Raw genomic sequence first — 11727 nt, 5'->3', positions numbered from 1 at the left:
TTTTAATCTTCACAGGTTATGGCAGTTGCTTCAGTTTACTTGCTTTAGACACTTGCACTTATTTTTGTCCTATTTGAAGGAATGTCTTGGTTTTGTTCTTGTTGTGGCTATTTTTTTTTAGTGAATTTCCTGTAGAACATAATGGTGTGCTGTCAACCTAAATACTGACAGGTAAATAGAATTGTATACTATAGAATTGTATACTGTATACTATAGATTTTAGCTATTTATAAATCTGACACTCTTCCTCTCCACTCCTGGGTGTGCTGCTATAGATAGTAGCAGAATCTGCTTGCTGCTATGAGAGATGGAAAGAGCGAGCATCATATGCACTGTATGTAAAATGACAAATAGAATGATGGCATGTTCTCAAGTTATATTGATATCAACTGTTGCTGTGCAGAGAGAAACACAATTATTAGAAAGAAACTTGATACCACATACCACCAAGAACTCTAAAAAGGAATTTTCCCCTTATTTTATTATATGTGGTATGTGAAGCAATCTATACTTAAAAAATAGCTGGAGACCCCTATACCATAGTTATTTATTTATTCTAAATCAATATTTATATATAGAATATTCATCTTGCTATCTTTTATAGGCCAGTTTTAAAAAATGTTAGCATTTTTCAGAATAATTTGGTAGAAAATGGAATTCTTCATCAACATGTGAGAAAGCAGTTTGGAATACTCTTTGGTATTGTTTGTTTTATTCACTCTTTAAGTGAGCTTTTTAGAATACTCCCTCCCTAAAGTACAAAGGAGCTCAGTGAATACGATTCGTAAAGCGAGGCTATTACCTAGACGACTGTGTAACAGCATGCCCAACATGCCTTTGAACTTTTCTCTTTTAAATATATCAGTCTAACCCTAAGCAAGCTGTTTCAACCTTGATGAGAATTCATTAAAGTGGTTTGCACATGTATTAATCCCTTATACTGCTGGGTATATGCAGTTTCTTAGTTGTACTTAAATGGGTTGTCTCAATTGCAATAAATATGCCAAGATCCAGAGGGTGTGTGTGCATTTGTGTTGCCCTAGCATGCTTTTTGGATTTTCTCCTCTCTGGCTATAGCTTCCTGAATTATTCTGGAAGACCTCTGAAGAGTTCTGATTTTTTGTAGTGGATCTTAGGAAAAATGTATAGTGGTGGGATGAGGGAGGGAGTGAAGATGATACAAGTCTTGCAGTACACACACTAACAGTGCCTTGCAGTTTCTTGGATTCTATTCCATGTTATTTTTCTTACATATAAACTATCTACTGCTTCGCAGGAGGTATGTACATTTACAAATAGTGTTTCTTTAATGGTACCAAAGTCACCAGTGTCAAGACTTAGCATAGGTCTCTGGTTAGTAGTACAAAATGGAGTTGGTATTGGTTGACAATTTAATTTAATTGCTCTTTTGTTGCTTTTAGCACAACACCTCCCCCTTTCCCATTTTAAGCCATTAATGTTTTAGACTTTTGTACTTTTTCAGTTTTAGATGCATTTGCATTTTTTATGTTTAAGTGGAATATATCTGCAGGAGCCAAGCATGCATGTTAGAAAGTAACAGCATTTGTTCATATGTATGTATGTTTTAAAGTTTTAGCTTTAATTATAAAAAAAATATTGATGAAGTGCTGTTTGGGGATACTGTTTGGGGATGTTATTGTTAATTTACTACAGATTTGGTTTCACCAAACAATTTTGCATAAAATGCAGTCCTACATTAACACCATAAATAAAACATTTATGTACATTCTTACTGGATATTTAGTTTCATTTAAAGGAAGTGTGTGAATTTGTATGTATTATTTGTTTCCCACATGAACTATTATTTGCCTTCTCTAGATAATTACCATTACTGTAATTCTCTACTAAGCTGCTGCCTTAGGAACATCCAGATACTGGAGTTGTTGGAAACACTGTTTTTGCCTTGCTGCTTTGATAAGGAAAACAGGAGACTAATTTGTTTGACAAGAACACTTGGGGATGAAATCAAGTGAAAATCTTGGGGAAAGATCTGAAAGATAGGGAGAAATTAGAATTAGAGTTATTGCTGGGGATGGGGATGGGAGAGAGGTGGGAGAGAGAGATTCCAAAGAGGCTAAGTATAAGCAATATAATTCAACAATTAGAAGCAAAAATATCTGGAAGTGACATAGTTTTGTAGCAGCTGTGGCAAAGTCTCCTTTTCATTATTTTCCCACAACGTTTCCCCCCACCCCCATGGAGATCTTTGGTTCTTTTCTACCTCTGTGGTTTTACTAATAAATATGCTGCAAATTTGTTCCTGTCACTGATTTTAAGCACTTTCAGTGTTTGTAGAAGTAGGATGGTTATACAAATTCATACAAATTAATAATTTGGGGGGTTGACTGTTCCTTTCCTTAAGTTGTGGGGGAAAAGTAAGAAGTTGCCTTACTACATGATATCTTTCCTTTCCTATGAGGATCTCATACAGTATGGTATTCAAGTTGCTGCATCCCACATCCCATTTCTTTTTCTTACAGCAACTCTTTAAATAGGAGAGCCTGATGGAGAATAATTAGTGTTAAGTGGAATTAGTTAAGTGGAGATCAGAATCTGGGTTTCCCCAGCCCTAGGCCTAGCCTAACATTCTAATTACAACTGCACCACACTGGGTTTAACTATATTTTGCATGCAGGGACAAGTTTGGCATTTGTAATATGATGATGTAGAAACTGGACTGTTTCCAACATAGCTTTTCCAGGTGCAGCTTTTATTTTTGAAATAATATATATTATATCCAGTAAGATGCAGTTCTTTGAATCTTATTGGATTTTAAAAATGCTTGCAGCAAGCTGTATGGGTAGAGGACAGAATATTCCATTGGATCTTTAGACCGTTGTAACTATTGATAACAATGTCACAGAACTATTTTATTTTATTTTATTTTATTTATCAAATTTCATATTTGGAATGATTACCATTATGCAGATGTTACCAGGTTTTAACACAAAATTTCCAGTCCCCCAGTGTCTCATCTATGTCTGATTCATAACAGGAAATCTGTCTAGAATTGATTTGGCTTTACTTATAAATAAGATTCAGCAGACACTTCTAGGTGAATGCAGTGCATTCAGTTGTGGGAGGATGGAACCACAACAGAATAGATTTGACTCAGCTTCTGGGAGGTGTCCTGTTTGGCAAATGGCCAGGCATCATTTGTTCTAGACACCAGATGGCATGTTGTTATAAGTGCAACAAGCAGGTCATCTGGCATGCTCTCTGGGATTATTGCTACTGCATAATTGTTGGCCAGGAAAAAAAAAACCTTTTGTATTTTTAGGGAGAAAAAAACCCCTATGCAGCAATTGAGTTTCATCAGAAGCATACTCCCTTCCTTTTAAAAAATTATTTGGTAGAGCCAAGAAAAGCTTCTGAGTGTATGCACTGTACAAAGTTGAACTGAGAAAAGGATTGGAAAGATCTTGATAGCTTTGCTGCTTTCCAAATAATTCTTCTTTTTAGTTATAGAAAACATTTTGTAGCTTATAAATATACTAATCCAGAGAGATTTGTACATACTATAAAGAGTTTTAGATCAGCCTTTTCTAACCTGACACCCTCTTAATGTGTTTGGCCTGCAATTTCTAGAATTCCAAACCAACATGTTGAAGAAATAGTATTGATTTGTTTGCTTGTTTATGTATAAGATCACCCAGTTCATAACAATGCTGCCCTGTGTGCAAATTAAAAACAAGATCCAAATACATCAACAAATAAGAAAATAAAATATGGCCATAACCAGGGAAGGGGAAACGAACGTACCACAAATATATTAAACATCCTGTTCATTCAGAACCTGGGGAAAAAGCCAGGTTTTCAAGGCTTATTGAAAGTATAGCGGGGTTGGGGATGTTTGAACCTTGGGGGTGGGAGTGGGGGAAGAGGAGGATGCTATTCCAGATGGCAGACGCCACAGCAGAGAAGGCATGGCTCTTAGGTCTCATCAGATGACATTGCTTAATGGGACGCAGAGCATGCCCACTCTCTTGGATCTAATGGGACAAGCAGAAACAATGATAAAAAGGCAGTCCCTTGAAGAGCCAGGCCCTATATAATGAAGGGCATTTTAGATAACCAGCACCTTGAATTGCATCTGAAGCTCACTAATAACTAGCACAGCTTGTATAACAGAAGTGCCATGTGGGTTTACTGAGGCATACCCATAACTGCTGCATTCTGGACTAATGAGCTTCTGAGTTATCTTCTAGGGCATTCTCACATACAGAGCATTGCAATAGCCTACATGCAAGATGAAGGAAGATGTACAAAGGATTCCATGGATAGAAATCCTGAAGGGAAAAATAGTTCAAGATGGTTGGGATATTCTGAAAAATGAGATTATTATGGCCTAAATACCAACAATGACAAAGAGGAAGAAAAATGGGAAGCACCTAATGAAACTGGTGTGGTTGCATAAAGAGCTCTCTAATAAATCGAGAAACAAAAAGGACAAGTTTATAAAATGGAAAGAGGCATATAACAAAAGCAGAGTATCAGGGTATAGCCTAAATCTGTAAGGATGAGGTCATGAAGGTTAAGGCTCAGAATGATCTGAAGCTTGCAATGAATGCCAAAAATAACGAGAAACAAAAGAGATGCTGGTCAAAATAGGTAAATTAATTGGTGATGGAACACCTAGGTGCTTTGAAAGAATTCAAGGCTCTGGAACAGGGTGCTAAAGGAACTATTGGATGTGATCTTGAGCCATTGATTGTAATCTTTGAGAACTGGAATATGTGAAGTGCCAGTAGACTAGAAAAGAACACAGATTAAATATGAGCCAGCATTGTACTGCAGCTACCAAAAGAGCCAATGCAATCTTGGGCTGCATCAAGTGAGGTATAGTATTGAGCTCACAGGAAGTGATAGTTATAATTTATGCTGCACTGGTCAGTTCCTGGAATATTGTGTCCAGATTTGGTTGCCACAATACAAGAAGGATGCTGAAGGACAGGAAAGAGTGCAGAGAAGAGCAACAAAGATAGTGAGGGTCTTGCCTAAATCCTGTAAAGAATGATTAAAGGAACTAGATAAGTTTAGCTTAAAGATAAGAGTAAGCAGACACAATAGCTGTCTTCCAATACCAAGGTATGTCACAGGAAAAAGACGATTTATTCTCCATAGTGCCCAAGGACAAACAAGAACCAGTGGGTGGAAATTTTATAGAAAGGGATCCAAACTCAAAATACTCAACAAGATTTGCCAAGTCAGAGTCCACATCCAAATGGATCTGAGTGACTTTATTTGTCAGATGCCTGGAGTATTACAGTGGTCCTGAAGATGTTCTTATGATCTCTTTCCCCATAGCAGCTAATGGATCACCTTAAAAAGGGCCAGTGAATGCAATAAGTGTGGAAAAATAGATATGTTAGATCTTCCAATAACACAGATTCAATGAACAATATCTGCTGAGTTGAATTATTTTAAGAGCATTGAGATGTCACCAGCCTTGAGTACTAGAGTAAAATAAATCTGTTTCTCATTGTCAAATAGGGGAAAAGACTGAGGCAATGTTTATTTTTAAAAATATGAGAGGCCTATTTTCAGTGAATGCAATTACTGAATTTCCTGGGGGAAAGATTCCCCCTCCCTCAAATGCTTATACTAACTGATTCTTAACTTATACCTGTAAAAATCCTACTCACTTAGTGGTAGAAAGGTATACTTATACCAGAGAAGGAAGAGTTTAAGAAGACATGATGTTTTCCTTAACGAGAAAATCTAAGAACATTGTTAAGTTGAACCATTCTAAATACATAGCCAGGCAGTGCGTGTCTGTGCACCCACAGAAATATAATGTTGAACTATTCAGACCTTACATTGAAAGTTCCCTGCACAGCTTAGCCTCAACAGCTCAGTGCAGACAATAGCTTTCAAGTCATCCCCTTTGTCATAAGGAGAATGAAAGAAGACACCACCTGTGTTGGGCTTTCACAGCAAGAAGAAACTTGTGACAAGCAACCTTGGCCCCCAGAGAATTCCTTCTCTTCGCTACAAAGCATTCAGATCTGTAGTACTCTGGGTTTTTCTAAGGGTGCCCTAAGTGCTTCTCCCTATTTTTATTTAAATGGAGTAGATTTCTCTTTTTTAAAAAAGACACATACCTAATGCAATAGTATGAATGAATGCAGGATGCATTGGTTTATTTGTGTCTGTCACATTCAGGCATCGGCAGGACACATAAGTATAAATTTCACCCTTGAAGGGTTCTATATTCTTTCACAGATAAATATGAATGGGTATGAATTCTTCTCCTGCTAGGCTTTGGCTCTACTATTCATTAAAACCCCAGTACTCCATCCTAGTAATATTTTGTTTGCCTAGTCCTGATCATTATCATATAATTTACAGCTGCCATCAAGCATAATCAATGGAAACTGAAGGAATGCTGGGCTGTATTTTTGTAAGTATTATTTTAGAAACATTTTCAATGAAAAATGAAATCAGAAATGTTAATTTATTAAGAGAAATAAAGAGGCTCCAATAATTAATACATGCCGAGACTGAAAAGCATATTGTTACTTGAAAGTGTTAGATTTTCCAAACAACTGAGCAAATGGCTTAACCATTTAGCACCAAATTCAACAGTTTCAAATAGAAACATTTTGCTTAAAGCACTCAAATCTATTATTTAGCCAATCAGAATAGGTGAGTCTGATTTGCTGTGGGGTTAAGCTCCTGCTAAGGCCACCAGATGCTAGTTGCAGTCCTTTATCAGTTTAGGAATAAATGCCACTGAAGCTCCAATAACTTCCCCTCTGATGCATGTGGTGCATTTTCATCATTAAAATACCATACTGGGGAGTACATTGGAAATGTTCAGAATTTATTTGCCTTTTTGGAGAAGCAACTTAATAATAATAATAATAATAATAATAATAATAATAATAATAATAATAATATCATCTAGATATTTTTTACAGTCAGGATTCAGGCCTGGGTGTGGGATGAAAATGGCATTGGTCGTGCTAGTGGATTATCTTTGTCAAGACTTAGATGGAGGTAGTGCTTCCTTCCTAATCCTTTTGGATCTTTTTGTGTCATGTGATACCATCAATTAGGTTATCCTTCTTAATCACATGTAGGAATTGGGGACTGGGGGCACTGTGTTGCATTGGTTCCATTCCTTTCTTATTGGACAATTTCATTCAGTGGTTGTAGGGGAGGATAGATCAGCCTGGTGGCCACTCAGTTATGGGGTGCCACAGAGGTCAGTCCTCTCTCTTCTGTTATTTAGCATCTGTATGAAACTGCTCAGAAGAGTCATCTATTGGTTCAGTTGCAGTCCTACCTCTTAACAGTAACTCATGCCCTTGTCAATATGCCCCTGCTCTGTGCTGGTTTTGATCTATGAAGCTCTAAACACCTTAGTATCAAGGTATCTTCAGGACTGTCCTCTCCAACCAGAACTGACCCACCCTCATATAGAAATTGAGAGAGAGGCTTTTGATTATCATGTACTTCCATGAAGTCAAGGGGGTTGAAGCCAGGAGATAGCATTTCCTCATAATGGCTCCAATATTGTGGAATACCTTCCTTTGTGACATCCGACTGGCCCCCCACTGTGCAGGACTTCAGGGTGACTGCTAAGAATGAGCTGTTGTGGAGGGCTTTTGATTGTTTCACCTTTTGGTATTGTTACTTAAGGATGTTACAGTTGCTGATACAAATTGATGAATATTATTTATGGTTATTGTAGATGTTTTAATATTTAGCATTTACCATGGTTGCTTTATTGTTATTATATGAAGGATATTTTAGTTCTTCATTATTGTGATCCCTTGAATTACTAATACCGTGGATATTTTAGTTGTCAATCAGTTTTTAATGTTGACCTTTTTATTTGCAATTTTAGTGCTTGTTTTGTTTTATAGTGTAAGCCTTTCTGAATCAATGACATATAAATCAAACTATTCATGCATACTTACATATATACATTCATATAAATAATATGGCTTTACCAAGCTTTTTATCTGAAATCCTATGAACACATGTTGAAGGTTATTGGAGTTTTAGGTCAGAAATACTGACATCATAGAATTATAACTTACTGTCACCACTATAAATGCCCTAGAAAAGTGAGGTCAACATTCTGTGAATTAGCCTGAGCTGAAGAGTACAGCTTTTGCATTAAATACTAGAGTGGCTTAAAACAAAAGAATGAAATATTTGCACTACTTGACCTTCCTTAGGGCAACTTGAAGCTCTCCCATGGCACCAAATCTATTGTATTTGGAGGAAAGGAAAGCTATTGTTCTAGAGCACATTGGAATATTTAAAATGTTCAGGGGGTAGTCAATACAATCAGCACAAAGTTCAATTAGTTTTTGATTTATGATGCCACATGTTCTCTTTGTATGACTGATGTCATTAACATCAGACTCAGCTGGTTTGTTCATCTGTCTCCATCCAGTTCTTCCTGAACACAAACACTCTAAACAGATGGGGAATTTCATGGCCGCAAATGGAATTGTTTATCCTTCATTGTTCTTGTGTCAAACAATCAATGAAATCTATTACCAACCACTGAAAAGATCACTATCTAGTCATCAGTGAGCAGAGGTGATAGTTATTTCGAGTGTTGAAAAGCAATCCAAGATAATAAAGATCTACTTTGAAGCATAGATAAAAATGGAAAGCTATAATACATTTCAACTTTATTTTCCCCAGTTGCCATTCTCAAATATTCAGTAAAGAAAATGCTTCAGGGAGGGCATCCACATACCCTGAAGTAAAAGTTAGTTTTGGCACTGAAATTAAGCCACTGTACTCCAAATTTTCTACTCTGGCTGATAAATTCCAGATTTTATCATAATAAATGGTTGGTTTAATAAATTTTCTTAGTCTCCTGTAGATTTAAGATAGAAACAAAATTGCTTCAGAATAAAAGCTCTTGCCACAAGAGTGATGCTGTCAGTTGATCACAATGATACTCTGCTTTAGTTTCTGTTCCTGGTGGCTTATGAGGCTCGGGGTGCTCAACATTTTGTGAAGTGTAGCTTTCCAAAGACATCACTGGACTACAGAACCTTTCGCCTTTTATCTTGGTGTTGCCCAGTCTTGGCCTAATGAAAGATGAAATCCAACATCTGGCGGGCTATATATTCCCATTTGTGTTCTACCTGCTAAGAAGGATGTTTTAATTTAATGTCTTCATTATAACAACTATATCTGCAGTTATGTGTCGACTTATACTCTTATCAAGGAGCTGGAATTGGTGACTGTAGCTTTCTGAAGACTATATAGTTCAACTTTCTGCAACCTGCTCCCACCATCAATTATGCAAGGATTATAGCCTGTTAACTTTAGTTTGATAGTATGCAATGCATGAAGAGCTCTCTACACCTTGTTCCTGGTTATAGATATGGCATGTGTGTATATATTTGCACTCATACATATTTTCATAACACTTAAAAATACAATATATATGCCAAGTCCCATCAAACAATATAACAAACATGTTTTCCCCTCAAAGATTTTTGGTTACTGCAGTTTTGCAAGGTTGGTCAGCCTATTCAGTTAAAAAAAATCCATAATGCCTAATAGTCCATTGTCCATTTCTTAAAAAGTGGACATGTGATGAACCCAATTAAGTCTATAGTATATACATGCTCTAGCTCCTCTGTAGAGGTTGGTCAACACCTGAATTTATTTATTTATTTAAAATTTAAGCCACCCAACTCCAGTATGGCTTTAAGTATACAGTATACAAATTTTAAAATAAAACAATCTACACAATACCCACCCACCAAAAAAAGCTCACTATCCAGAGAAAAGCCACCATAACCTCATAATCAGACAACCCACAAGAGGTTGACACCCAAGGGCTGGGAAAAGAGCCAAATCTTATGAGCTTGTCTAAATAAGGGCAGGGTGGGGGGGTGTCATACAAACTTTTGGGGGAATGTCATTCCAGTGGGCAGGCACCATGACAAAGCCCACTTCCTGGGTCCCATCAGATGGCATTGCTCATAGATGGGACACAGAGCATGCCAACTCTGTTGGATTATATATGACAGGCAACAACTATGGAAGACAGGTGGTCCCTCAAGTAACAAGGCCCTATGGCATAAAGCTATAACCAGTACCTTGATTTGCACCCAGAACCTACTGGAGCTTATTTCATGGTACTGTACATAGAGTTATTCTGAAGACCACTCAGAAGCTACAGCTGGTCCAGAATGCAGTGGCATGGGCAAACATCCCTATAACTACCTGCATGGTTAGGTTCTGGATCAGCTGCAGATTCTAAGTGGTCTTCCAGGGCAACCCCATTTGGAGAACATTTCAATAGTCCAAACATAACATGACCAAAGCATGAGTGACTCTCTTAAGGGTTCTCCTCATTCACATAAGAGGAGAATTCATGCATTATATGAATCCATGCTAAGGTCTTGCTGGCTACAGTTGCCATATGCTCCTAAAGCAGGAGATGTGATCCAAGAAGACCCCCGTTGCATACCAGTCCTGAAGGGGGAACTGAAATCCCATTCAGGACTAAAATGCAGCATCTCCAAATCTGAGGACTCCAAATACTCACACCAACTCAGTCTTGTCAGGGTTGAACATGAGTCTGCTCCTCCCCAGTTAGACCCCCATAGCCTTGAGTCAATGGGAAAAGACCATAACAGTATTACCTGGTTGGCCTGAGGTTGAGATATACAGTTGCATATTATCAGCATACTGATGGTACATGACCCTATGTTGACTGATACCTCATCCAGTGGCTTAATGTAGATGTTATATAGAAGGGGCAAGAGCATCAAGCCCTAATGCACCCTACATGTCAGAGAGTTCTGGTTTGATCTCTCCCTTCCTGCCAACAGCAAATCGACCTGACCACAGAGAGAGGAAGAAAACCATTTGAACACCATGTCTCCCACTCCCAATCCTGCAGATGGTCCAGAAGGTACCAAAGTTGATAGTACTGAAAACTGCTGAGAGATCAAGCTACATTTCTAAAAGCAATATTATTCAACATTTTAATTGTCCTGTTCTCTTGCTTTCTCTGTCTCTCATTTATTTATCTTTGATCTAAAAGCTTATGGAAGCCAAAAAGGCTTTAAGAAGGAGCTATGAAAGACAGCCAGTTTATTTTAGTGGTTAAGGTGTCAAGCTAGAAACTGGGAGACTGAGAGTTCTAGTCCTGCCTTAGGCACAGGGCCATCTGGATAACCTTGGGCCAGTTGCTCTCTCTCAGCCCTAGGAAGAAGGCAAACCACATCTGAAATCTTGCCAAGAAAACTGCAGGGACTTGTCCAGGCAGTTTCCAGGAATCAACACTGACTCAAGCACCAAAAAAAAAAAAAAAGGGAGGGGGGAGAGAGAGAAAGAGACAATTGCTATATTACAGTGCATCATACTGTAATATACTATCCCTGTGGGTAGTAACTGGGGATACTGAATTTGGCCCAAAAAATCCAGGCAACCACTAAAGGGTAGAAAGGAGTTAGGAGTTTCCTCAATCTCTTTGCTCTAATCTAGTGGTCATCTAATGTTTGCCGACCAGATGTGGTAGCCTTAGTGGTCTTCCTTCACCAATGTCATTTCCTCTTCTCTCATCCTCTTTTACAAGCAATGAATTGACCTTCAGACCCATATCCAATATACTACCATAAAACAGTCCTAGTATAAAACCAGTGGGTAGCAATATTACTGAGCCAAGAGTTCAAGCAATCATAAAATATACAAAGCATCTTTGTTTGA

This window comes from Candoia aspera, chromosome 3, assembly GCF_035149785.1.
Source record: "Candoia aspera isolate rCanAsp1 chromosome 3, rCanAsp1.hap2, whole genome shotgun sequence".
NCBI lineage: Eukaryota > Metazoa > Chordata > Lepidosauria > Squamata > Boidae > Candoia > Candoia aspera.
The sequence above is the reverse complement of the archived record's forward strand: the minus strand, read 5'-3'. Positions refer to the sequence as shown.